This window comes from Cetorhinus maximus, chromosome 2, assembly GCF_964194155.1.
Source record: "Cetorhinus maximus chromosome 2, sCetMax3.hap1.1, whole genome shotgun sequence".
NCBI lineage: Eukaryota > Metazoa > Chordata > Chondrichthyes > Lamniformes > Cetorhinidae > Cetorhinus > Cetorhinus maximus.
The window spans coordinates 34,737,954-34,765,229 of record NC_135880.1 but is presented as its reverse complement, the minus strand read 5'-3'; the positions used below and the strand labels follow the sequence as shown (position 1 = coordinate 34,765,229).

The window sequence follows — 27,276 nt, the reverse complement described above, 5'->3', positions numbered from 1 at the left end:
TACTCCTGCGGTCAGAGGGGGCTACGCTGTAACACAGCATTAAGCAGATCGGATACTTCACAAGTCCTCCAATAACTGACATGTTGAACAGAATTAAAAAGGAAGCCAAATTTCAGTGAGTCGATGCTATGGGGATAACCGAATTCATAGGAAAATATAAAGAAGTCCGCAGTCCATCTGGCAGATTCCAAAATGTAATGCTGTAGTTGCTTAATTCTTCACATAACTATGCTAATTTTTTCACACCATTCACAAGCAGTTTATTCCACATGTTCACCACCTTCAGCATAAAATAATTAAATCAAAACTAACAGCACCACCCTAAGTTTGGCCTGGTTCTACAGCCTGCGGAACTCTCAAAACAGATTGAGCTTCAACTTAAGTATTCCCTTAATATTCATAAGTATATACTACAATGGGCTGAATAGCCTCCATCTGTACTGTAGACTATGATTTTAATATTGCATTTGAGTCCTTAATTCTTTAGAGTAAATTATCCCAAGAAAATCTCTCCATTACTGCAAGCCATAGAATACTGACTGAAACTTGATGTCTTTCTCTACACGTACTTTTTCCCTCCCAAAAATGCAAAAGAATGTGAAGACAACATGCCCCATATTTTACAAGCTCTCATTTTGTATTATCTGCTGAATTCAGCTGTTGACTAAAGTTTGCAAGCAATAAAGTTTCAAAAATACAAGCATTTTCAAAGATAAATTAGAAATGCTAACGGGGAACAAGAAATTACAAAGACCTCTATCAAAAAAAAAGGAAATTCTCCACTATTTCAATTCTTTCCACCCAGTCTTCAATATAGCAGGGGAGGGGGTGAAAAGTGGAAAAAGCACTCTGAATGTTACAGCTTTTCAATAAATTTCCTTTCCAGTTCTGGGAAGTGCAAGGTTTCCTGCTTTATAAGTCCTTCAAATCTGAACCTTCACATAATAGCAGTAGCTCTACATTAAGTTAGTTAGCTATTTGCTTCAGTTTCTACTCTTTGGAATTAATGCACTCTGAAGGTTGTGGGATCAAGCCCCACTCCAGAGACTTGAACATGACATTTCAGTGCAGTACTGAGGATGTGTTGCACCGTCAGAGGTGCTGCTCTTTAGTTGAGATATTAAACTGAGGCCCTGCCTTGCCTCTTCAGTTGAATGTAAAAGGATCCCATTACGCTATTTGAACAAGAGCAGAGATTCTCCCATTTCCTGGCTAATACTTAACTCTCAAACATAATTGTGTCCGATTAATCTCATTGCTAATTGTGAGACATTGCTGTGTACAAACTGAGTGGTGCATTTCCTTGCATTACAACAGTGACTACAATGCAAAACACACCTAATTGGCTATGACACACTCTGGGATATCACATTAATTAGTTCTTTTTTTTTTCCAAATGTCCTATTTATAAAATTCTTGGTCTCATTGTGCTAACAAAACACATACAGAATCTGCTGAGGTAAAGAGAGTGTTAATTTCATTGGAGCTTCACTTACTGTAGCTTCACCTTGCCATGAGGACTACGAGAGCAAGGTCATGTGACACTGCATCATTTCCTGCGATGTATACTGTCTCATTAGCATATCAGTTAGAATTAACCCCTTATACTACACTATTATTTTAGTATTCACCTGCTCTCAGAAATTAGCCTTTGCTTATTTCTATATCAAATATTCAATGCTTTTTGTTGTATGAAGTGGTGGAACACAAGCTTTTTTTCATTATTTTTTAAAACCAACATAAGCTTGTAGCATTCAAACTCCGTGGATTTTTCCAGCAAATGCCAGGTTGAAGAGACATACTGAAATCATTCAGAAAAAGATTGCCCATCAAGTGCCATTCATACAGATGATACTAAAACCACAATAAATTTAATTCAGATTTGAACTTTATTTGATCCACCGAATGCAACACTAGCACAACTATCCATTTGATTTTAACAGTTAAATATGGGGACACCATATTTAGTTCCAAACTGCTGATTTAGAACATAAGAACTAGGGGCAGGAATAGGCAATTCAGCCCCTCGAGCTTGCCCCGCCATTCAATACAATCGTGGCTGACCTCATTTCGGCCTCAACTCCAATTTTCTGCCCTCACTCCATAATCTTTCAACCTGTTACTAATTAAAAATCTGTCTATTTCCTCCTTAGATTTATTCAGCATCCCGGCATCCACTGCACTCTGAGGTAGTGAATTCCACAGATTCACGACCCTTTGAAAAAAGTAATTCCTCATCTCTGATCTAAATCTCCCACCCTTTAGCCTAAAACTATGGCCTCTCGTTCTAGAATGCCCCACAAGGGGAAACATCCGCTCCACGTCTACTTTGTTTATCCCCTTTAGCATCTTATATACCTCAATGAGATTGCCTCATATCCTTCTAAACTCTAGCGAGTATAGGCCCAAACTGCTCAATCTCTCCTCATAAGACAAGCCCCGCATCTCTGGAATCAATCTAGTAAACCTCCTCTGAACTGCCTCCAATGCAACTACATCCTTCCTCAAGGGGACCAAAACTGTGCACAGTACTCCAGGTGCGGTCTCAACAATGACTTGAACAGTTGCAACAATACCTCCCTATTTTTATACTCTATTCCTTTAGCAATAAATGCCAAAACTCCATTTGCCTTCCTTATTACCTGCTGTACCTGCATACTAGCTTTCAGCGATTCATGCATGAGGGCACCTAAGTCTCTCTGCACTGATGCATTCTGAAGTTTCTCTCCATTAAGTACTAAGTCCCTTTTTATTCTTCCGACCAAAATGGATAACATCACGCTTATCCACGTTAAACTCCGTCTGCCAAATTTTGGTCCATTCACCTAACCTGTCCATATCCATTTGTAAATTTCTTATTTCTTCATTGCAACTTACTTTCCCGCTTATTTTGGTGTCATCTGCAAATTAATATAGATTGTAAATCATTGGGGCCCAAGGGCCGAACCCTGTGGCACCCCACTAGTTACAGCTTGCCATCCAGGAAAAGACCCATTTATCCTGACTCTTATTTACAATTATTTACAATCTATATTAATTTGCAGATGACACCAAAATAAGCGGGAAAGTAAGTTGCAATGAAGAAATAAGAAATTTACAAATGGATATGGACAGGTTAGGTGAATGGGCCAAAATTTGGCAGACGGAGTTTAACGTGGATAAGCGTGATGTTATCCATTTTGGTCAGAAGAATAAAAAGGGACTTATTACTTAAATGGAGAGAAACTTCAGAATGCATCAGTGCAGAGAGACCTGGGTGCCCTCATGCATGTGATCTTATCTTGTGTATTAATCTTTTGTGCGGCACCTTATCAAAGGCCTTCTGGAAGTCCAGATATACTACATCTACAGGATCCCCATTATCCACTTTGCTTGTCACATCTTCAAAGAACTCTAGCAAATTAGTCAAACACGATTTACTCTTCATAAAACCATGCTGACTCTGATGGATTGCATTTAGACTTTCCAAATGCCCCATTACTACTTCCTTAATAATGGATTCCAACAATTTCCCAACGACAGAGGTTAAACTAACTGGTCTATAGTTTCCTACTTTCTGCCTCCCCCACTTTTTGAATAAGGGCGTTATATTAGCATTTTTCAACTCCACTGGAACCTTTCCAGAATCCAGGGAATTTTAGAATATTATAGCCAATACATCCACTATCTCCGCTACCACTTCCTTTAAGACCCTGGGATGTAGGCCATCAGGTCCTGGGGACTTATCACCCTTTAATTCCAACAGTTGCTCAGTGCTTTTTCTCTAGTGATGGTGATTGTTCTAAGTTCCTCCTTCTCTACACCCTCTGCACTACCTGTTACTAATGGGGTGGTACTAGTGTCCTCCACCATGAAAATTGAGGCAAAACATTGATTAAACGTCTCTGCCATTTCTGCGTTCCCCACTATTAACTCCCCAATCTTATCTTCCAAGGGACCAACATTCACTTTAGCTACTCTCTTTCCTTTTATATACTTGTAGAAGCTTTTGCTCTCAGTTTTTACATTTTGTGCTAGTTTTCTTTCATAATTTACCATTGCTCTTTTTGTCATTTTTTTTTAGTAACCCTTTGTTGATCTTTAAAAATTTCCCAATTTTCCAGCCTGCCACTGACCGTTGCAATTTGATATGCCTTAGTTTTTGCCTTTATGTTATCTTTAACTTCCTTGCTTAGCCATGGATGTTTTTTCCCTCTCTTACCATCTTTCTTCCTCTTTGGGATATATTTTACTTGGGAGGGATTGAATATCTGCCACTGTACATCAACTGTCCTACCTTATAGTCCTCCTGCCCAGTCTACTAGAGCCAAATCTGCCCTCATGCCTATGTAGTTACCTTTGTTTAACTCCAGAACACTAGTGTGGGACTCAAGTTTCTCGCTCTCAAACTGAACTTGAAATTCTATCATGCTATGGTCATTCTTCCCTAGAGGATCCTTTACAATGAGATCATTAATTAATCCCATCTCATTACACAAAACCAAATCCAGAATAGCCTGTTCCCTGGTTGGTTCCACAACATATTGCTCCAAGAAACAATCTCTAATACACTCTATGAACTCTCCCTCGAGGCTACCCTTCCCAATTTGATTAGTCCAGTCTATATGCACATTAAAATCACCCATGATTATTGCTGTGCCTTTCTTACATGCTCCCAGTATTTTCTGGTTTATACTGTGCCCTACGGCTGAACTACTGTTTGGGGACCTATTGATTACTCCCACCAGGGACTTCTTCCCCTTGCTATTTCTTATTTCTACCCAGACTGACTCTATGTCTTGTTCTCCAGAGCCTATCATTCCTCATTATAGCACTAATCTCTTCCTTTACTAACAAAGCTGCACCACCTCCTTTTCATTCCTGCCTATCCTTCCGAAACACTGAGTACCCTTGGATATTCAACTCCCAAACCTGTTCTCCCTGTAACCACGTCTCAGTAATCGCCACCAAATCATACCTATTTATCTCTATTTGCGCTGTTAACTCATTAGTTTTATTCCAAATGCTATGCGTATTCAGATGCAAAGCCTTTAAGTTTGCCCTATTGTCAATTTTCCCTACTCTTATGATTCTTTGGTGCAATATGGCGTTCACACACTCTGTCCCTTCCTTTCACTTTTTGGTAACAATCAGCCTCGTCACTAACCTGCACTCTTACCCTCTCCTTAAACTTTGATTTTTTATATTTCAATGCAACCGAACCCTCCCCTCCACTATTTAGTTTAAAGCCCTATCTACAACCCTAGTTATGTGATTCGCCAGGACATTGGTCCCAGCATGATTCGAGTGGAGCCCGTCTGAATGGAATAGCTCCCTCTTTCCCCAGTACTGGTGCCAATGTCCCATGAATTCGAACCCATTTCTCCCACACCAATCTTTGAGCCACGCATTTACCTCTTTAATCTCACTGATCCTGTGCCAACTGGCTCGTGGCTCAGGTAGTAATCTGGAGATTAACACCTTTTTGGTTCTGCTTTTTAATTTATCCCCTAGCTGCTCATATTCCCTCAGCAGAACCTCTTTCCTCGTTCTACCTATATCGTTGGTACCTACGTGGACCACGACAACTGGATCTTTCCCCTCCCACTCCAAGTTCTTCTGCAGCCCAGATGAGATATCCTTAACCTTGGCACCAGGTAAGCAATACAGCCTTCGAGACTCTCGATCCTGGCTACAGAAAACAGTATCTATTCCCCCAACTATACTAGATTAGACACTTACGTCCATCCTCTCCCTCTACCCAAGTCCATTAACTATTTTCTGTATTTAAAGAACACACTTCTCTTTTAAAACCTTACACCAGGACAGAGAGTGCATTTAAAGGACAACTGCAGATAGGTGAAAACGTGGTTTCACTTCATGTCAACACTGCAGATAGTGGGTTGTAACTTCCGATGGAAATTGAGTCGGATTGCCACTGCACTCAAAGTTCTTATATGAAAATCCAGCCGATCCTATGTCGCCCGACCTTCCAACTCAGGCCAGGTGAGATCTGGGCAGTGCAGCGCATCTGGCCTAACGTCATGGGTTGTAGAGTTGAAGGCAAATAAGCCATGCCCTCTTTTTTGTTTTAAACGGCACTCACTGCTGTAAACGAGGTAAGTTTAAAGGTCCAGCCAGGATTAAAGGTCTTTGACAAGCCAGGGAGAAGATGAGTGTATAAGGTAATAGGTAGGATAGGATTGGGGGTGGGGGAGGGGGGGACGCCTCGGAGCTCGGAAGTTACAGCCCAATTTCTCCTTTGGCTCAATGGCAATTTTTGCCTGATTATGCTCCAATGAAGCATCTTGGGATATTTTAGTTGCTGACTACAACTGATTAACAGAAAATTGGGGATAAAGCAGTTGCTCACATCCGATGCCTACGCTTGAAATTGGAGAACTATACACAAACTTAAGATAATCTCTTCAATCCAAAGATTTAAAGCAATAAAAACTAATTAAGATTTTAAGAAAAAAAAGTATTAGCATAAATTAAAGACAACAAACTCTTTACACCTTGCTATGAATAGTGGTATTAAAGGAAGTTCACTTCTGAGCATTTTTTTTTCTTCACAGGGTATAGAAGTCACAGGTTGAGCTAGCATTTATTGCCCATCCCTAATTGCCCTTGAGGTGATGGTTGTGGGTCACCTGCTTGAACTGCTACAGTCCATGTGGCGTAGGTATACCCACAGTGCTGTTAGGGAGCAAGTTCCAGAATTTTGACCCAGTGACAGTGAAGGAACAGAAATATAGTTCCAAGCCAGGATAGTGTGTGGCTTGGAGGGAAACTTGCAGGTGGCGGTGTTCCCATGCGTCTGCTGCCCTTGTCCTTCTAGATGGTAGAGATTGGAAGGTGCTGTCAAAGTAGTCTTGTTGCTGCAGTGAATCTTGCAGATGGTGCACACATGCTGTCACTGTGCATCGGTGGTGGAGGGAGTGAATGTTGAAGGTGGTGAATGGGCTGATCAAGTGGGTTGTTGTTTTGTCCTGGATGGTGTCCAGCTTCTTGAGCGTTGATGAAGTTGCGCTCATCTAGGCAAATGCAGTATATTCCATCACACTTCTGACTTGTGCTTTGTGGATGTTGGGCAGGCTTTGGGAGTCAGGGCATGAGTTACACATCACAGAATTCCCAGCTTCTTGACCTGTTCTTGATGTCACAGTATTTACATGGCTGTTCCAGTTCAGTTTCTGGTCAATGGTAACTCCCAGGATGTTCATAGAGGGAGTTTCATCAATGGTAATGCCATTGAATGACATGGGGAGATGGTCATTGCCTGGCACTTAAGTGGCGAGTAACATTCGTGTCACATATCAGCCCAAGCCTGAATATTGTCCAAGTCTTGCTGCACATGGACACAGACTGCTTTGGTGTTTGAGAAGTCGCGATTGGTGCTGAACATTGTGCAGTCAGTAGTGAACATCCTCATTGCTGACCTTAATGATGGAGGGAAGGCCATTGATGAAGCGAAGGCCATTGATGAAGCACATGAAGATGGCTGGGCTAGAACATAACCCTGAGAAACTCCTGTAGTGATGTCCCAGGATTAAGATAATTGACCTTCGTCTTCATTTGTGCTAGATACGATTCCAACTAGTGGAGAGTTTTCTCCTGATTCCCATTGACTCCAGTTTTGCTTGGTCAAATGCTGCCTTGATGTCAAGAACAGTCACTTCACTCATCTCTGGAGTTCAGCTCTTTTGTCCGTGTCTGGACAAAGGCTGTAATGAGGTCAGGGGCTAAGTGGCCCTAGCGGAGCCCAAACTGAGGTTATTGCTGAGTAAGTGCTGCTTGATAGCAGTAACGACGATCCCTTCCATCACTTTGCTCATGATTGAGAGTAGACTGATGGGGGGCAATTGACCAGGTTGGATCAGTCCTGTATTTTGTGGACATGACATACCTGGGCAATTTACCACATTGTCAGGTAGATGCCAGTGTTTTGGTGTACTGGAACAGCTTGGCTAAGGGCAAGGCTCGTTCTGGAGCACAAGTCTTCAGTACTATTGCTGGAATGTTGTCAGGGCCCATAGCCTTTGCAGTATCCAGTGCCTTCAGCCGTTTCTTGATATCACATGGAGTGAATTGAATCGGCTGAAGGCTGGCATCTGTGATGCTGGGGACCTCAGGAGGCCGAGAGTGGATCATGCACTCAGCACTTCTGGCTGAAGATAGTTCCAAATGCTTCAGCCTTGTCTTTTGCACTGATGTTCTGAAATTTGTGGAGCATCCTCCTCCAGTTTGTTGTTCAACTGTCTACCATGACTGGACGTGGCAGGGCTGCACAATTTAGATCTGATTTGTTGGTTGTGGGATCACTTAGCTCTGTCTATTGCATGCTGCTTCCACTGTTTGGTATGCAAGTAGTCCTGTGATGTAGCTTCACCAGGTCGACACCTCACTTTTAGGTATGCCTGGTGCTGCTCCTCACATGCCCTCCTCCATTCTTCTTTGAGCCAGGGTTGATCCCCTGGTTTGGAGGTAATGGTTGGTGGGGGGGGATATGCTGGGACATGAGGTTACAAATTGTACTTAAATACAATTCTGCTGCTGATGGCCTGGATTTGTTCGAAATCAATCCCATTTAGTACAGTGGTAGTGCCACATAACATGATGGAGGGTATCCTCAATGTGAAGACAGGACTTTGTCTCCACAAGGACAGTGCAGTGGTCACTCCTACTGATACTGTAATGGACAGATGCATCTGTGCCAGGTAGATTGGCGAAGACGAAGTCAAGAAGACTTTTCTACTCTTGTTGGTTTTCTCACCACCTGAAGACCCAGTCCTAGCAGTTATGTCATTTAAGACTGCCAGCTCGATCGGTATCACCACTCATGGTGATGGACATTGAAGTCCCCCCCACCCAGAGTTCATTCTGTGTCCTTGCCACCTCCAAGTGGTCTTCAACAGAGGAGTACTGATTCAACAATTAAGTTGGCGGGCGGGGGGGGGGGGGCAAGGGAAGCGGTAGGTGGTAATCAGCAGGAGGTTTCCTTGCCCATGTTTGCCCTGATGCCTTGAGATTTCATGAGCTCTGGAGTCAATGTTGAGGACTCCAAAGGCAACTCCCAATGCACAGCTGTGTCACTGAAACAATCTCTGGGAAATGTAGCTGAATTTCGATCCCAATACCACTGTTTACAGGCATCATTTGTGCCAATTCAGAGAAAATAGGAACCTTTAATATACAGCTACTAGTCAATCACAACCAAAAACATAATAATACAAAAATTGATTTTCTGTTTGTTTTTGGCATCCAATTTAAAAGTAGTGATGCAATGCTAGCATGTTGCAACTGTGCAGAAATGGTTCCATGCATCAATATTCTTGTAGCAGGTGCTGCTTCTAATCAATTTAACTACAACAATACCAGGATATCCTAGTTAATCCAACCGGTACAATACTTCCTTTCAAACATTCAAGTTTATTTTTATCAAAAGTACAGCATTGTAACTGAAGCTTGTTTCAATGTGTTTAACCCCTTGCTTCAAATATGAAAAGCTAAAATAGTTCTAACACATCTGGATGTTGTAATTTGTATCCATTAGCACAAGACTAAGCAAACTTAAAAATCAATTAATGTAAACTACAGCGATGTTCTGAGTTATGTCCAGCTAAATTTTATGGGATTAAAAAAAATGTAAATACTGATTGCATCGATGAAGATTTGATACAGATAAGTGATTCCATCATGGTGGTCATTGCTCACACCCAATGCACACAGTAGCATCTTTTTTTGGCATTCTATGAAAGTAGTAGCATGTATTATGAAAGATAGTGTGTACTGGGCTGATTGCATGGCCCAATGGGTTTTTTTTTTACATAAAGTGCTTTATAACTACAAATAATATCATGTAATGTCATCTCAGCATGTGAACTCCAACAACTTATATAAATATAGTGCCTTTAAGTAAGAAACCGTCCTAAGGTTATGGGAGCATTATAAAACATATGACACAGAGTCACAAAAAAATTTCAGTTTTTAAACTGATCAAACTTTGCTCTCCCACACCCATTAGACCAAACAACTTGTTTCGAGTACTTCCCTGTAATGTTTTCAAATTATACATGCATCTCCATAACATATTAAAAGATTTCTACATCGTGCACAATGCCTACAAGTGTTATACTTTACCACCATTCCGATTTATGATCTATAGCTAACTTCTTAAGCATATATAACCTCAAAATAGGCTTTCCCAATTCTGGTTACACAGCAGGTGCACTGCAGTCAGTCTCAAACAGATTGAAATTAAGACAACAGTCCACCAAGCTAACTTTACCTCATGTCTCCTCTTCCAGGTGTGGCCTTTCCTGCTCCCTGCCCCAACACTATTTCCAGCACAACAATGTGAAAGCCACATTCTCTGACATGAAAGGGGACGGGCCTCAAGTACAAATTTATTTATTTGATCTTTTCTCCATTATGCATCCAACTATTCTATCAAGTCAGGCAGGCGATAAAACTATTAGAGCCATATATTTGACAGTAATGACAGTATTTGACAGCATATCTGCAGATACCTCGAGAGGCCAACATCCACACTACACACAAACCTTTTGTCTCTAACTGTAATTTTCTGCATTTTTAATAACCATAGTTGGAGCACAGAAAGCTCCAAATTGTTTATTTATGGTGGTTGGATTCCTAAAAGGGCTTCCCCACCACTGCACTAAGAAAACCTATACAAACAGTGCTTTTGCTGTTCAATCTGTTCAAACTGAATGTTGTGGGTTCAAGTCCATCCCAGGACTTGAGTACACAATCTCTCTGAACACTTCAGTGAAGTACTAAGGAAGTGCTGTGATATCAGTGGTGATGTCTTTTGGATAAAACATTAAACCTGCCTGTTCAGGTGGATGCAAAGGATCTCATGGTGCTATTCAAAGAAGAGCATAAGAGTTTCCCTGGTATCATGTCCAACATTGATCCCAAATGCACCAGTCTGGCATTTCTATATTCCCAAACCAGCCATTGTTATTGCTTAAGTGATGTAGATAATTTAATGCTGTATACTAATGCTTACTAGGAATACTGCTGACACTGGCAGAACGTCTTTCACTTATTGATCTTAATAACCACTAGAGCTAAAGGATCTGTGCATCGCATCATTCTGTTCCAGACTCTAACATTTTAAAATTCAGAACTATCCTCCAATACTGCAGTGCTGAATAGATCTAAACTTCAAATAAATCTATAGTAGGTTGTTTATACAATTTACTAATTCATCATACTGAGTTGTGCATATAGCTGCTTGTTTACTACTTGACTGTGACAATGTAAACCAACTGGCCCTAAACTTATTTCTGATTTCTAAATTATTTCAGGGCGTCATCTACTATGGTAGGGAAAACGTTTCCACTTATAGTTTAAGCATTTCACATTTAAGTTTCTTTTTAATGAATGCTTAGGTTCTAACCCAATAACATGAACTCAATTATTAATGGGATCAATAGATCTCTTAACCATTGGCAAAGACAATCCATGTTAATAAGTTCCCTCTTTTACCCAACAATACAGGATAGATATGATTGCATTCAAATCTGATAGCATCCGATGACTGTTCATTTATCCCCGAAAAGGTTGCAGCTAATTGATGAAAATATTCCTCCACACAGGCTATACATGTGCACATGCATACACGTATACACACACACAATTCTAATGCATCGCCATCAGATTGTAATTTCAAAAGCATCAACTTAGTTATCAAATTCTCCTCATGGCCTCATCCTCTCTCTAGAAACTTCTCTAGCTTCCAATCTCTACCCTGATTCAGACAAACCTTTTCTCTCTACACCATAATCATAAGCTAGGCTTCGGTCTCAGCCTCGTAACCATGCAGCTTAATACACACACATGCATACATGCATGCACGCATGCGTGGAAGACAAACATGAAAAGGGTGAAAGAGATGAGGACGCTGGATAGGTAGAGTTCAAGGTAGAGAGCAAGAACTGCCTGTAATAGCTTTGTCCATAAGTACTACCATGGTGGGGAGACCATAAGACATAGGAGCAGAAATTAGGTCATTCGGTCCATCGAGTCTGCTCCGCCATTCAATCATGGCTGATAAGTTTCTCAACCCTATTCTCCCTCCTTCACCCCATAACCTTTGATCCTCTTACCAATCAAGAACCTATCTATCTCGGTCTTAAATACACTCAATAACCTGGCCTCCACAGCCTTCTGTGGCAATGAATTCCATAGATTCACCACTCTCTGGCTAAAGAAGTTTCTCCTCATCTCTGAAGGTCTTCCCTTTACTCTGAGGCTGTGCCCTCGGGTCCTAGTGTCTCCTACTAATGGAAACATCTTCCCTACGTCCACTCTATCCAGGCCTTTCAGTATTCTGTAAGTTTCAATCAAATCCCCCCTCATCTTTCTAAACTCCATTGAGTATAGGCCCAGAGTCCTCAAACGTTCCTCATATGTTAAGCCTTTCATTCCTGGGATCGTTCTCGTGAACCTCTTCTGGACCCTCTCCAAAGCCAGAACATCCTTCCTGAGGTACGGGGCCCAAAATTGCTCACAATATTCTAAATGTGGTCTGACCAAAGCCTTATAAAGCCTCAGCAGCACATCCCTCCTTTTATATTTTAGTCCTCTCGAAATAAATGCCAACATTGCATTTGCCTTCCGAACTACCGACTCAACCTGCAAGTTAACCTTAAGAGAATCCTCGACTAGGACTCCCAAGTCCCTTTGCACTCCAGATTTCTGAATTCTCTCCCCATTTAGAAAATAGTCTATGTCTCTATTCTTCCTACCAAAGTGCATGACCTCACATTGTATTCCATCTGCCACTTCTTTGCCCATTCTCCTAACCTGTCCAAATCCTTCTGCAGCCTCCCCGCCTCCTCAATACTACCTGTCCCTCCACCTATCTTTGTATCATCTGCAAACTTAGCCAGAATGCCCTCAGTTCCTTCATCTAGATCATTAATGTAAAAAGTTAAAAGTTGTGGTCCCAACACTGACCCCTGCGGAACTCCACTAGTCACCGGGCGCCATCCTGAGAAGGACCCCCTCATCCCCACTCTCTGCCTCCTGCCAGACAGCCAATCTTCAATCCATGTTAGTACCTTGCCTCTAACACCATGGGCTCTTATCTTACTGAGCAGCCTCCTGTGCGGCACCTTGTCAAAGGCCTTCTGGAAGTCCAGGTAAATAACATCCATTGGCTCTCCTTTGTCTAACCTACTCGTTATCTCCTGAAAGAATTCTAACAGATTTGTCAGGCATGACCTCCCCTTGATGAAACCATGCTGACGTTGCTCTATTTTACCATGCACTTCCAAGTATTCTGAAATCTCATCCTTAATAATGGACTCTATAATCTTACCAAAGACCGAGGTCAGGCTAATTGGCCTGTAATTTCCCGTCTTTTGCCTCACTCCCTTCTTAAACAGGGGGGTTACATTAGCGATTTTCCAGTCCTCTGGGACCCTCCCTAACTCCTGTGAATCCTGAAAGATCATCACTAACGCCTCCACGATCTCTTCAGCTATCTCGTTCAGAACTCTGGGGTGTAATCCATCTGGTCCATGTGATTTATCCACCTTCAGACCTTTCAGTTTTCCTCGCACCTTCTCCTTGGTAATGGCCACCATACTCACCTCTGCCCCCCGGCTCTCTTGAACTTTGGGGCTGTTACTCATGTCTTCCACCATGAAGACTGACGCAAAGTACCTATTCAGTTCCTCCGCCATTTCTTTGTTCCCCACTACTACTTCTCCAGCGTCAGTTTCCAGCGGCCCAATGTCCACTTTTGCCTCTCTCTTACCCTTTATATATCTAAAAAAACTCTTGCAATCTTCTTTTATATTACTGGCTAGTTTACCCTCATATTTAATCTTCTCCCTCCTTATTTCTTTTCTAGTTGTCCTCTGTTGGTCTTTGTAAGCTTCCCAATCACCTGGTTTCCCACTGCTCTTCGCCGCATTGTATGCTTTCTCTTTAGCTTTTATGTTGTCCCTGACTTCCCTTGTCAGCCAAGGTTGCCTCGTCCTCCCTTTAGTATGCTTCTTCTTCCAAGGGATGAATTTTTGCTGTGTCTCCCAAATTACTCCCAGAAACTCCTGCCATTGCTGTTCCACTGTCTTTCCCGCTAGGCTCATCTCCCAGTCAATTCTGGACAGCTCCTCCCTCATGCCTCTGTAGTTGCCTTTATTCAACTGTAATACCGTTACATCTGATTCCAGCTTTTTCCTCTCAAATTGCAGGGTAAATTCCATCATATTATGGTCACTTCCTCATAAGGGTTCCTTCACCTTAAGCTCCCTTATAAAATCTGCCTCATTACACATCACTAAATCTAGAATTTCCTGTTCCCTAGTGGGCTTCAACACAAGCTGCTCCAAAAAGCCATCTCGTAGACATTCTACAAATTCCTTTTCTTGGGATCCACTACCAGCCTGATTTTCCCTGTCTACCTGCATATTGAAGTCCCCCATGATCACTGTAACCTTGCCTTTCTTACATGCCTTTTCCATCTCCTGATGTATCTTGTGCCTCACATCCTGACTACTGTTTGGAGGCCTGTACATAACTCCCATTATGGTTTTTTTACCTTTGCGGTCCTCAACTCTACACACACAGATTCTACATCATCTGACCCTACGTCTTTTCTTGCTATCGATTCAATTTCATTTCTTACTAATAAAGCAACCCCACCCCCTCTGCCAACCTGCCTATCTTTTTGATAGGATGTATATCCTTGGATATTTAGCTCCTGGTCCTGATCCCCTTGCAGCCATGTCTCCGTGATGCCCACCACATCACACCTGCCAATTTCAATCTGCGGCACAAGCTCATTTACCTTATTTCGTACACTGCGTGCATTCAGATACAACACCTTCAGTCCTGTATTTCCCGTCCCCTTTCTCATTGTCGTCCCTTTATCTGATGTGCTTGAAGTTAGATTCCTAGTCCTTTCCAAACACTCTGTCCTATTTTGTGTTCTGGAGACTTTAGAATCAACCACTGGTATAAATACAAAAAAGCTGCCAAACCTTTCAGCAGTACTTCTCAAACTAAATAATTGTGGGATGTTGAAGCTTGAAAATGTATTTCCCAACTTTGTAAACTGTCATGTCAACATCTACAGGGGATGAAAATTGCAACTGTTCACAATGATGTTTCATTCGTATGATTAACAAACTAGTAATAGAATTAGAATAATCACATTCACAGCTTTTATGGCCGGCATACTATTACAAGGAAGTCATTCACAACAACAATTTTCAGCTTAGTATGGCTTCAAAAGACATTAGTTCTCTAAACTGTTCCCCCATTCCACGGAGATCTTTCCTATTAACAGCTTATAGCTTCAGTAATACAAGTAGTAAATTATTTAGCCAATAAATATTCACAGGCTACACAAATCTATTGTGGCAACTTAGAACGCTTTCAGCCTGGTGAAAAAATACATAAGTATTTTGTTGCAATATTACCTCGATTTTCATGATTTTGACAAATAATAAAAGCCACTTGACAGCATACCTCAGACAAGTATTTATGAATTACAAACTTAAGCAGTCAAATCCAGATAACTATGCTCTATACCATACCCTGCTTACAATGAAGAGGTTGTTTTCGTAAATATAGCAATGAAGCAGAAGAACAACGCGAAACAAGCCTGTCCTTCAGGATTTGTGTAACTTTATAGATTCCTTTACTGCTGTTTTCAATCAACTTCTCACTTAAAGTCATCATCTTTGTCGAATGCAGACAGCACAGACCAGCTACAGGATGTCAAAGCACTTGTATTTAGCTTGCAAAGAAATTGGTAGCCCAACTAAATGTAGTGCACATATTTATAATACCATTCAACTGTCTGCGCTCTAGGTCATAAAGTTTGCTATGGACTTGATGTCAGTCAGGTCAATGCTAGACTTCTGATGACACATCACTACGGTCAGATTCCATATGTTCTATTTTTTACTAGACTAGGCTGAGCAACAACCAATCATATAAATCCATCCCAAGAAAACCTTTCTATCTACAGTTCTTGGCAACAAACTCTAATCTAAGCAGAAACAGGCAATACTGCCTTGCGTGAGAACACACTCAGATATAGTAATAGTTTCCAAATCATCTAGAGTTTCAAAGGGCAGCTTTTGGTAATTCTTTTATTGCCATAAGGTTAGTAAACTAAACATGAGTCCATAATATCTTACTAATTCTAAGCTGGTTGAAGAGAGAAGCGTATGATGTGTGGTTAATTTGTCAAATCAGATTCAGATTACAATTGATATATCTCAGCTTGTACTTATATAGCTGTTATGCACAAAATGCAGCATTATTCCATCAACCATATTTCAATATAGTTCCTGTAAATTATTAAAAATATTCTTGCCAATCAGTTTAAGAATATTCTAGAAAGGTTACTTGCGAGCAATGTTTTGCAAGGCGGAGATTCAAGCATTTCAAGGGATTTCTGTAGCTCAAAACAAAAATTAATTATTTGTCATAGTGCAAGGCGGTATGAGGACAACTAAAACTAAATTGCAATTAATCTTAGTTACTTGGGTCATATACTAGACAAATAAGTCAGTTTTCTTCAAAAAAATCCTGCAACTCTGTGGCAAGTCCACAAGAGTACAAACGTTCCTTTATTTGATCTTCTCTCCATTACACATCCAACTATTCTATTAAGTCGGGCAGGAGATAAAACTATTAAAGCTCTATATTTGACAGTAATGCTCAACAGGCTGCAGCATATCTGCAGATACCGCGAGAAACCAACATCCACACCACACACAAACCTTCTGTCTGTAACTGTAATTTTATATTTCTTCAGTGATGCTACAACTTGAATAGCCCTTAAATGTAAATTTCCATGTAGAATTCTAGGCTTCTTTCATTACTCACAAGTTTTTTTTTTAAGAACAAAAAGGCAAATCAAACAATGCAAGAGAAGCTGAAAGAAATTGACCCCTTATTCTCAGGTTTCAGAAGCAGAATTGGAAATAGCACCCAACATGAACCATTTCTAAATAGTTAGAAAATCGCATTAAACAGAACAAATACTTTCCCAGACTTCTCTGTGAGGCAATCTTCAAAACAGCCTCAGATGCTGGCACAAAAACATGCAAGAAGCTAATTTAAGTGGAGGTATCCTATTACAATTGCTCAACTTACCTTTCATATTGTAAAAGTTAAGCCAAGATCTGGAAGAAAAAAAATCACTCACAAGAAAGGGGAAGTAACTCTCAAAATGTAAAGAAACACTTCCAGGTATGCAGGGTTTGGTATTTCTACATATGTACATTGTTCAAATAAGTTTACCTGCTTGACCAAAGTCCAACATTAGATAAGGAATTGCTTTGAGAAACAAAACTTACACTACGGAGGGTATGATTCCCAAAAATCAACAAAACTACAAACCTGGAAGTTCAGCTAAATGTGATTTTTTTATTTAAAAAGTGAAATGGAGATTCTGGGGTTTTATGGGTTAATGAACAGCGCACTGTGAATTTATTTTGAGCTCCTAGTAATGCATCCAATTTCTACAGCATATATTCTAAGAAAAGTATGCTATAAATAATGACAGATGGTTTTTGTGAGGTCTATTAGTACTTACTGCAGCTCCCTAATGCAGGCCAAAGGTTCATCAGTATGAAAGAATTAGGTGTTCCTCAACAGCCAGTTCATTTTGTAGCTTGGTGAACTATATATTCTTCACAAATAACCTGGCTAGGACATGCCTTTTATATGTCAGCAATGCAAAATGACAAATTCAATCAATGCATTTGGTTTTTCAGGCAAATCTATTTGTAGAATTGCATGTTACCAATGGCTTGATCTTTCCCTTTGCAAGCATACATAAATCTATCAGTAACTCCAAGTTCTCATTATAGAAAAGAGAACTCAAGGAGCGTTTTTCATATCTTAGGAAGGTGACTTTTAAAGCTTGCCACATCTATCCCCAATACTTTTCTTCTGTACATGGCTAAAAAGCAGCTGACCGAGTTACCTACAAACAGAAAACCTGAGGCATAAAAAGTGCTTTATGCAGGTCGGCTTGCATAGGTTTAACAATTTTAAATCTTAGTCGCACAAAATAGAATTTACAGCGCACAAACAGGTCTTTCAGTTCAATACATTTATGCTATTTTTTTTGCTCCACTTACAGATGGTGTTCCCATGTGTCTCTACCCTTGTCCTTCTAGGTGATAGAGGTCGTGGGTTTGGAAGATGTTGTCAAAGGAGATGCTGCAGTGCATCTCGTCACTATGCATCGGTGGTGGAGGGAGTGAATGCTTAGGTTGGTGGATGGAGTGCCAATCAAGAGGATTGCTGTGTCCTGGATGGTGTTGAGCTTCGAGTGTTAGGGGAGCCACACATCCAGGCAAGTGAAGAGTATTCCATCACACTCCCAACTTACACCTTGTAGATGATAGGCAAGCTTTGGGGAGTCAGGTGGTGAGTTGCTCGTCTCAGAATTTCCAGTCACTGACCTGCTCTTGTAGCCACAATAGTTATACGGCTGGTCCAGTTAAGTTTCTGGTCAATGGCAACCCCCCCAGGATGTTGTTAGTGAGGATTCAATTATGCCATTGAAAATCAAGAGGAGATGGTTGATTCTACCTTGTTAGAGATGGCCATTGCCTAGCACTTGTGCGGTGCAAATATTACTTGCCACTTATCAGCCCAAGCCCGAATGTTGTCTAGGTCTTGCTGCAGATGGACATGGACTGTTTCAGTATCGGAGGTGTCAAGGGTGGTAATGAACATCGTGCAATCAGCAAACATCCCCAATTCTGACCCTGTGATGGAGATGAAGATGGTAGGGCCTGAGACACAACCCTGAGGAACTCCTGCAAAAACATCCTGGGACTGAGATGATTGGCTTCCAACAACCACAACCATCTTCCTTTGTACTTAGTATGATTCTAACCAGTGAAGAGTACCCCGCTCCCTCCCAGATTCTCACTGATACCAATTTTGCCATGGCTCTTTGATGCCGCAGTCAAATGCTGCCTTGATGTCAAGGACAGTCACTCTCACCTCCTTTCTTGCATTCAGCTCCTCTGTCCATGTTGGACCAAGACTGTAATGAGGTCTGAAGCAAAGTGTCCCTGGCAGAACCCAAACTGAGCATCAGTTAGCCAATCAATAAGGCCATTAAAAAAAAAGAGCAAAAACAAACAATGGAGTTCATTTCTAGAGGGACAGAATTGAAAAGGGAGAGAAGTTGTCAAATTTGTGTTACGTTGATTAAACTATTCTGAGTACAGTGCAGTTTTGATCTCCATGTTATAAAAATGATGGAGAGGCACCAGAGAAAATGTGAAAATGATTCAAATGGGAAATTCAGGCTCTTTACCGAGAGTGACAAATATGTGGAACTCGCGAATACAAGCAGTTGCAGAAAATAGCATAGATGCATTTAATTTAAGCTAGATCAACTCATAAGGGAGAAAAAAATGGAAAGTTATGCTGTTAGGGTTAGATGAAGAAAAATGGGAGGAAGCTTGTGTGCAGCATAAACAGCAGCATTGACCAATTGGGTTGGATAGCCTGTTTCTGTGCTGCAGATGTGATGCAACTGTATAAAGAGAATCTCACGACAAGTGATCTTTTCCATTTGCTTGTCCTCACAGGCAATATTACTTGGTGAGCTTCTAGTACCCTTCCATCTACAAAATGCATTGCAGAACATGGTCATGAATTATAAACAACTGCTCTAGAAGGCAAGGAAAATACTTTCTTTGCACAGGTTGCTATTCAATTAGCCGATGTAGTTCAATGGCACTTTTTTGCTCACTGATCGTGATTCAAATTTCCTCAGCTATTGGAGAAAGTAGACAGCCAGAAACAAAGCTACAACTCAATTAGTTATTTAATTTTAAAAATCCACTTGCATGTTTCTGGTAGCTGCAGAATTCTTTGGCTATAAGATAGTTGGTACAGCACCTAGACCCACTCATAATAATGAACAAGTGCTTTTTGAAGCAATTCTTAAATAGAAATATGACATTAAATTCTGCATGTGACCTTAACCACTGCGATATATGCTGTAAAAAGCCCAAGAGCATTTCCTCAATGCCAGTGAAGATTAACTGGCCCATAATTACCCAGTTCATATTTTCTTTTGAATAATTAGAACAACATTCACCTTTATATTCCACTCCCATTGAAGGTTCTGTAAAAGTAATTACAGACTTGACCATTTTCTCAAAGATTGTTTGACACAAGTCACCTAGTCCCCATAATCGACATGTTAAATGGTTTTTCTTCATAATACATGCTTTCCCACTCAAGCATTCATGAACTTTGACTGGACACAGAATTTGTTCTGAGTTTTCATTACGAGGAACGACATGAAGAATGAATTTAATGCACTGGCCATTTCCTGATTCCCAAAGTATCTCAACTTATCCCTTAAAAATGTCTTAATATTCCATCTACTTAGAACAGAATTACATAAACAATTTTTCTGGATCACTCGTGGTACTTCCTAGAATCTGCTTTTTATTTCCTCATTCCTTCCTATATTTACAAAAGCAAAATACTCCTTAAAATATTTAACTTGGTTACCTTCAATTGACTTGAACATCTCTAAGCCTATATAACATTGTTTCTTATGAAACATAAACAAATGCTGGAAATACTCAGCAGGTCAGGCAACATCTGTGGTGAAAAGCAGAGTTAATGTTTCAGATCAATGATCTTAGACCATTTCTATCTTCAGAACTGATGAGAGTTTTTAAGCCAGTGGCGGGTGGGGCACAAAGAAGAAAATGGAAGATCTGTGATAGGGTGGAGGGCTAGGCAGATTAACTAGCTTCAGATTTAATGATGAAAAAGCCAACTAAAGTGATAACCGGGTATAGTAAACGGACAAAGGTTGTTTTCAGAGGAGGTGTGAAGGCTATATGGCAGCCATCTGAATTCCACATGAAAGAATAAAGAAGGAATCAAGCCAGAAAAAAAAAATGAAGGCAGAGCTTATGATATAAAGTTGTTCAACTCAATAGAGCCTGGAGGCTTAGTGCTGGGACAAAGGGGTGCTGTTCCCGAGCTTGCGTCGAGCTTCATTGGAATATTATAACAGGCCATGGACAGAAAGGTCAGCGTGGAAGAATTATAATGGCAAGCGACAAGAAGCTCTGGGTCATGCCTGCAGAGTGAACGGAGGTGTTCTGCAAAGCAGTCACCCAGTCTACGTTTGGTCTCTCCAAGTTAGAGGAGACCAAATCATGAACAGCAAATATAGCATCTTAAATTGTAAGACGTACAAGTAAATCACTGTTTCATTTGGGTGGAGTGTTTGAGGCCTTGTATGGTGAGAAGGGTGGAGGTGAAAGGACAAGTGTTGCATCTCCTGCATTTGCACAGAAAGGTGCCATAGGGAAGGGAGGCGGTGTTAGGGGTGACTCAGGAGTGGACAAGGGTGTCATGGAGGGAACAGTCCCTTCGGAAAGCTGAAAGGGGAGGGCAGGGGAAGATGTGTTTGGTAATGGCATCACACCGGAGCTGGTGAAAAATGGCAGAGGACAATCCATTGAATATGGAGTCTGGTGGGGTGGAAGGTGAAAGCATAAGTGTGTGGAGGGCCCAGGGGTGGTGTAATCTTCGTTTGAGGAGAAAGGAAGACATACCAGAAGTGCTGTTGTGGAAAGTTGCATAATAAGAGCCGATGTGAGATGGAGAAACTAGGAGAATGGAATGGAGTCCTTACAGGAAGCAGGGTGTAAGGAAGTGTAGTTGAGATAGCTGTGGGAGTTGGAGAGTTTGTAGCGAATATCAGCTGATAGCCTATCTCCAGCACTTTGTTTTTATTTCAGATTGCCAGCATTCACAGTATTTTGCTTTTGCATTATCGTTTCCTATGTTTAAGCCTTCAACTTTCTTCTTGCTTCCTTATTCTGCCATCTGATCTTGACTCTTCTATTCTATCACAAAGATTTTTATCCATCTCTAAAAGGTAGCCTTAAGAATTATGTGGTATCCATTTGTGCCTTGTGTGACTTGCGAGGATTCAATAACACTCAAGTTTCAAAAAGTATAAAGCAGTAATTTTTGCTGTTTTTCTCTTAACTGGAGCAAGAAATTTAAGCACCTACCAATGTACAATATTTCTTCACCAATGGCCTACCTACAGCAATTAAAGAATATGCCTGCTTAAACACATCTACATAGGAGGACTGAGCGCCTAGTGCACATTATGTTACTACCGTGTTATTTAAAACCAAGGCACCACTCAACACCACGAGCAATGAATGCCATCAGAGGTAAAGGAATACAGCACAATAAATGCTTTCAATCATCTGAATTTCAAGTTGCTGTTGCACCATTTGCCCTCCCCCACCTTCAGATTGATTAGACACAAACATTCAAAAGACACTAGCCACTTCTTGAGCTGAGCCAGAACATAACTAACCTCCATTGAAATTGTTATGGGATAAGAAGTTTAACTATATTTTTGCAGTACCATTTTCTCACTACTAGGTGGCACTGTGTAGAAACCAAGAACTTGCTGCAGCAGTCAGCCTCCACACAGCACCATCTGGCCAGAGTAGAGAAAAACACAGCAAATACAAATTTTTCACTTAAAAGAAAATGCTGGAAACACACAAGGGGTCTGTCAGCATCTGTAAAGAAAACTAGTCCATATAAATATTAACCTATCTTTTCTCATTTCAGATCCTGACACAATTGTGCTTTTTCTAGTTTTTATATAACACCTGGCAAGAATCAACTTCTGCAGCAATTATTAGCCTGTTAATCTTTAAAAGAGAACTGATGAAAAGCAGCAAAACAAAATGGGACTTAAAATATAAAATTGGGATAAAAAGAATAAGAAAAAGTTATACATTTATAGTTATTATAATGAATGCAGTGCATAAAGGGATAATAATTAAAAAGAACACAATTTCAACCTTTTTTTGGTATTACTCTTTTGGAAGGGGTTAAACTAAAACTAGTTTTTGTACCAAATAATTATAGATGGCCCAGAAAGCACATTGCCTTTTTGTTGCAACTTAGCATCAAAAGTTCACAATCCAATCAAATTTTCTCAGAACGATACCAAAGCACACCACCCCTACCGCCCCAGCCAAAAAATTATATATTTTCTTTCAACAGTTCAAAAGCTATTAATGTTGTGCTGCTTTAGGCTAAACTGCTTAACCCTTTAAACTTGAAAGTGCATTCTTTGAGGTTACTTTAAAGTCCTCATGAAAAGGCTGTAGTATTTCATCAGATGCATCTCTGCGAACATGCTTAAACTAATTATTGTAGGCTCCAGGGAACGGGCAACATTTTTGCACTGACAGAATTCAACTTAATACAAGTTTAAAGGCTGGCTAAGTGACAGTCAAACTGAGGACATGTTAAATACTAACATTCCACAAACTTAAATTACTGGTTTTAATGATACTTTTGCCAGGTTAAATATTCCAAATACATTGGTAGTTTGCAGGAATATTTAAACTAAAATGTTCATATGTCCATTTTCAACTGCAAAATGCTTTGGAACAATTTTGATGTTACGTTTACAAAAAAATCACTTCTGTAGGTCATTAAAATTCAAAGGATAACTGATGACAAACATTAAAGTGCACCACACCAGGATACAAGATGAGCCACATCCACCTTTGAAACCTATGCCAATCAGCTTTTCTGTATCTGTTCCATAAATATTCAATTCAATTCAAGAAAACATGTCAAACTTTGGGCTGATTCAATTTGAAATTGACTTTTTTTTACAACAGCAAGTTTAATTAAAAGTAGCTATGGTTTCTGGGTGCCAAACATATTTTTCCATAGGGAAAAACAATTTCTTATGGACATTGGATTTATTGTCATTGTTAATAAGTGAAAACTTGCATATTTAGGAATGGGCTTCTCAAACTAATTTTATATTTTCATGTTTTCTACAAATATGAAGTTTCCTCCACAATGGAAACGCAAATAAAAAGGAAACAAAAATGTACACATTAATACCATATTTTAAGGAAGCCACAGAGGGATATAGACACGTTAAGTGAGTTGGCAAAATGTGGGAAAGTGTTAGGTTATGCACTTTGGCAGGAAGAAGAGGAGCTGAATATTATTTAAATGGAGAAAGGCTGAAGAAAGCAGCAGCCAGAGGGATTTGGGTATCCTCGTGCATGAATCCCAAAAAGCTAGCATATAAGTTCAGCTGGTAATAGGTAAAACAAAGAATGTTGGCCTTTATTTCAAAGGGAATGGAGTATAAAAATAGGGAAGTTTTGCTAGAACTATGCAAGGCACTAGTTAGACTACACCTAGAATACTGTGAACAGTTTTGGTCCCCTTATCTAAGGAAAGATATACTGGCATTGGAGGCAGTCCAGAGAAGGTTCACTAGGTTGATCCTGGGTATGGAGGGATTTTTTTTTTAATGAGGAGAGGTTGAGTCGGCCGGGCCTGTACTCATTGGAGTTTAGAATAATGAGGCGACCTTATTGAAACATAAAAGATTCTTAGGGGGCTTGACAGGGTAGATGCCGAGAGGTTGTTTACCCTTGTGGGAGAGTCTCAGGCCAGAGGGCATAATCTCAAAAAAAGGGGTTGCCCATTTAAAACAGAGATGGAGGAATTTCTTCTCTCAGAGGGTAGTCAATCTGTGGAATTCTTTACTGCAGAGGGCTGTAGGGGCTGGGTCGTTAAGTATATTCAAGGCTGAGATAAACATATTTATAATCAGTAAGGGAACCAAGGGTTATGGGGAAAAGGCAGGAAAGTGGAGTTGAGAATTATCAGGTCAACCATGATCTCATTTAATGGTGGAGCAGACTTGATGGGCCGAATGGCCTATTTCTGCTCCTACGTTTTATGGTCTTATATCATCAGGCTCACAAATATCGTACTCCAAGTTTCTTGAAATTCCCTAATAACACCAAAAGAGCACCTTCACTTCAGACTTCAATGATTCAAGGCAGCTCACCATCACCTCAAGGGCAACTATAGATGGGCACCACCCATATCCCAAAGATGAAGAAATAAAAATTGCTGCTTCTGGCATTTCCTTAAATAACAATTTCAAAACTTGACTGCAGGAACTTTTTAAAAACTCCTTCTGATATGTTTGCTATTGGAATGTTTGCAGCTAGTCACTTCCTGTACTAATTTCCACAGCAACTGATGCAGGTTGAGTTGGAGGTATTAGAGGCCAAGTCCAGCAGTTCCTCAAACAAGCTCAGACTGTAAGAGAAATGGAAACAAATATATTGATCTTCTGGTGCTTCTACTTTATTTGACTTAGCACTGTAATTTTAGACTTAGTGCTCATCACTTGCATAGTACTTCACTTTTCTCTACAATTGCACAATGAGGGACCCAGTGGCTATAAGCACCAATTTATATCAGGTAGCTATTTGTATAATAAAGATTATTTGCTTACTTCAATGTTCAGCGCTTAAGAAAGTTAAGAATCTCAAAATCCTTTTGTAAGTTCTTTTATAAAGTATTCTTTGCTAAATGAAATTAGCCTTGTACTATTTTTAACTGATTGTGCCCATTCCCAAAGTTGTATCACAGGGGGTGGCATGGTGGCGCAGTGGTTAGCGCTACTGCCTCAACTGTAGGGACCTGGATTCGATCCTGACCTCGGGTGTCTGTGTGGAGTTTGCACTTTCCCCCTGTATGTTTCCACTGGGTGCTCCGGTTTCGTCTCACTGTCCAAAGAAATTAGGTGGATTGGCTATGGTAAATTGTCCCCCAGTGTGTGTGTGTGCCTGTATGTGCCCCATGAGGAGCTGGAAATTGTCCCCCAGTGTGTGCGCGCACCCTATGACGGACTGGCGTCCTGTCCTGAGTGTACCTCACCCATTGCCTGTTGGGATAGGCTCCGACTCTCCACCACCCTTACTTGGATGAAGCGGTTCTGGAAAAGTGAGTGAGTTGTATCACAATTAGAATCACCAATAAAAGATACACAGTGTCTTTAAAGAATTCTCTCCGTGGACATTGATATTTCAGCTAACCACACAAAGCAATATCTTCTGATTCGGTTTCACCCTACCTGCTACTGCAATTAAAATGTTCCAAGCTATTTTTAGCAGATCTGTTGCGATCATAGCTCAAGCTAACATCAAAATAGGACGAACTGAAGTCTCATGTTTTATCACGTTGGCCTGGTGCCCCATTCCATGTTGTGAGGGGAGGAAGGAAACCGATAAAGCCAGACATAAATTTTCGCTGCAAACTATAACTGGAGGCTTACCACCTACAAATCTGAGAATTATAATGCTTATAATCCTGGGAAGATTTCTCCATTCTTCTCCCCCCTTTTTGTGTCTCCCTGGGCCATGCAACAAACCTTCCAAATATGTTGCTGTGAACCAATTGCTAGGTGGTGTGCCTGAACAACCTAAGATGACAACCTAGTACAGAACTTGAATATTGCTGAAAAAGAGAGGCATGTTGAAGCTTTTCATCTTGCACTCATCAGGACACTTTGTTAGAATACCAATACAAGAGGAAAACAATAATTTATATTGCATGTGAAGAGAGTGCTGATTTGTTGGCAAGCGGACTCCGATTGGTAGAGGCAATGCCTCTAAAATGATCTAAATAAAATGGTTTGTTTAAACAGATGGAGTGACTTGTAACCAGAAGAAATTTAGCTGCAACTAAAAAGCATAAAATAAAATGCAGCGAGTGAGATCTGCTTACCTAGGTACTCCATAAAGAATTGTCTAGGACCAAGAGGATTCAAAGCCTGAAGAGATTTTTTAAAAAGTGGCTAGTTTAAATTAAATCCATATTACCCAAGAAGCCAGTTGCAAAAAACAAATTTAATTTCAGCCACCCTCAGTAAAACAAATTGAAAAAGGAAGCAGCTGAGAGAGAGCATGAAGCACAGATAGAGGCTATGAAATGTGTTGTAGGGTAAAAATGATATTTGATCAAAAAAGCTAAAGGAAATGGTTTTGGCCTGAGAGTAAGTGGTACAGGAACTGACAAGGTCAGATGCAAGTATGTTACTGAGGGCAGTTCCTACTCAATATGCCACAAGTTTATTAAATGACTGGCATACCATAAGTGTTAATCATCAGGAATCAGTGGTGAAGAATGGTACAGCCAAGAACAGAGATGCCATGAAATGCTGAGCATGTGGGATATGTAAATACTTAAAATCTGCAAGTTCAGAGTGAGTAGGTGTGCCTCTAAGTGGATTGTTAAACATATTGAAGATTAAAGATTGGGGAAAAACCTTCTGTGAAGAAAAGGGGATAGTGTTCACTAGGATAAACAGAAGAACATGCACAAGCGTGGCAAAAGGGTGCTTGGATAGGCTAAAAGGGG

General features: G+C 40.5%; 1 protein-coding gene across 1 annotated transcript in view; it reads right to left on the bottom strand.

The window, feature by feature from the left end:
• Positions 1-27,276, bottom strand: part of pik3r1 (phosphoinositide-3-kinase, regulatory subunit 1 (alpha)) — a 93,444-nt gene that overhangs the window by 29,853 nt on the left and 36,315 nt on the right. The window lies entirely within an intron of this gene.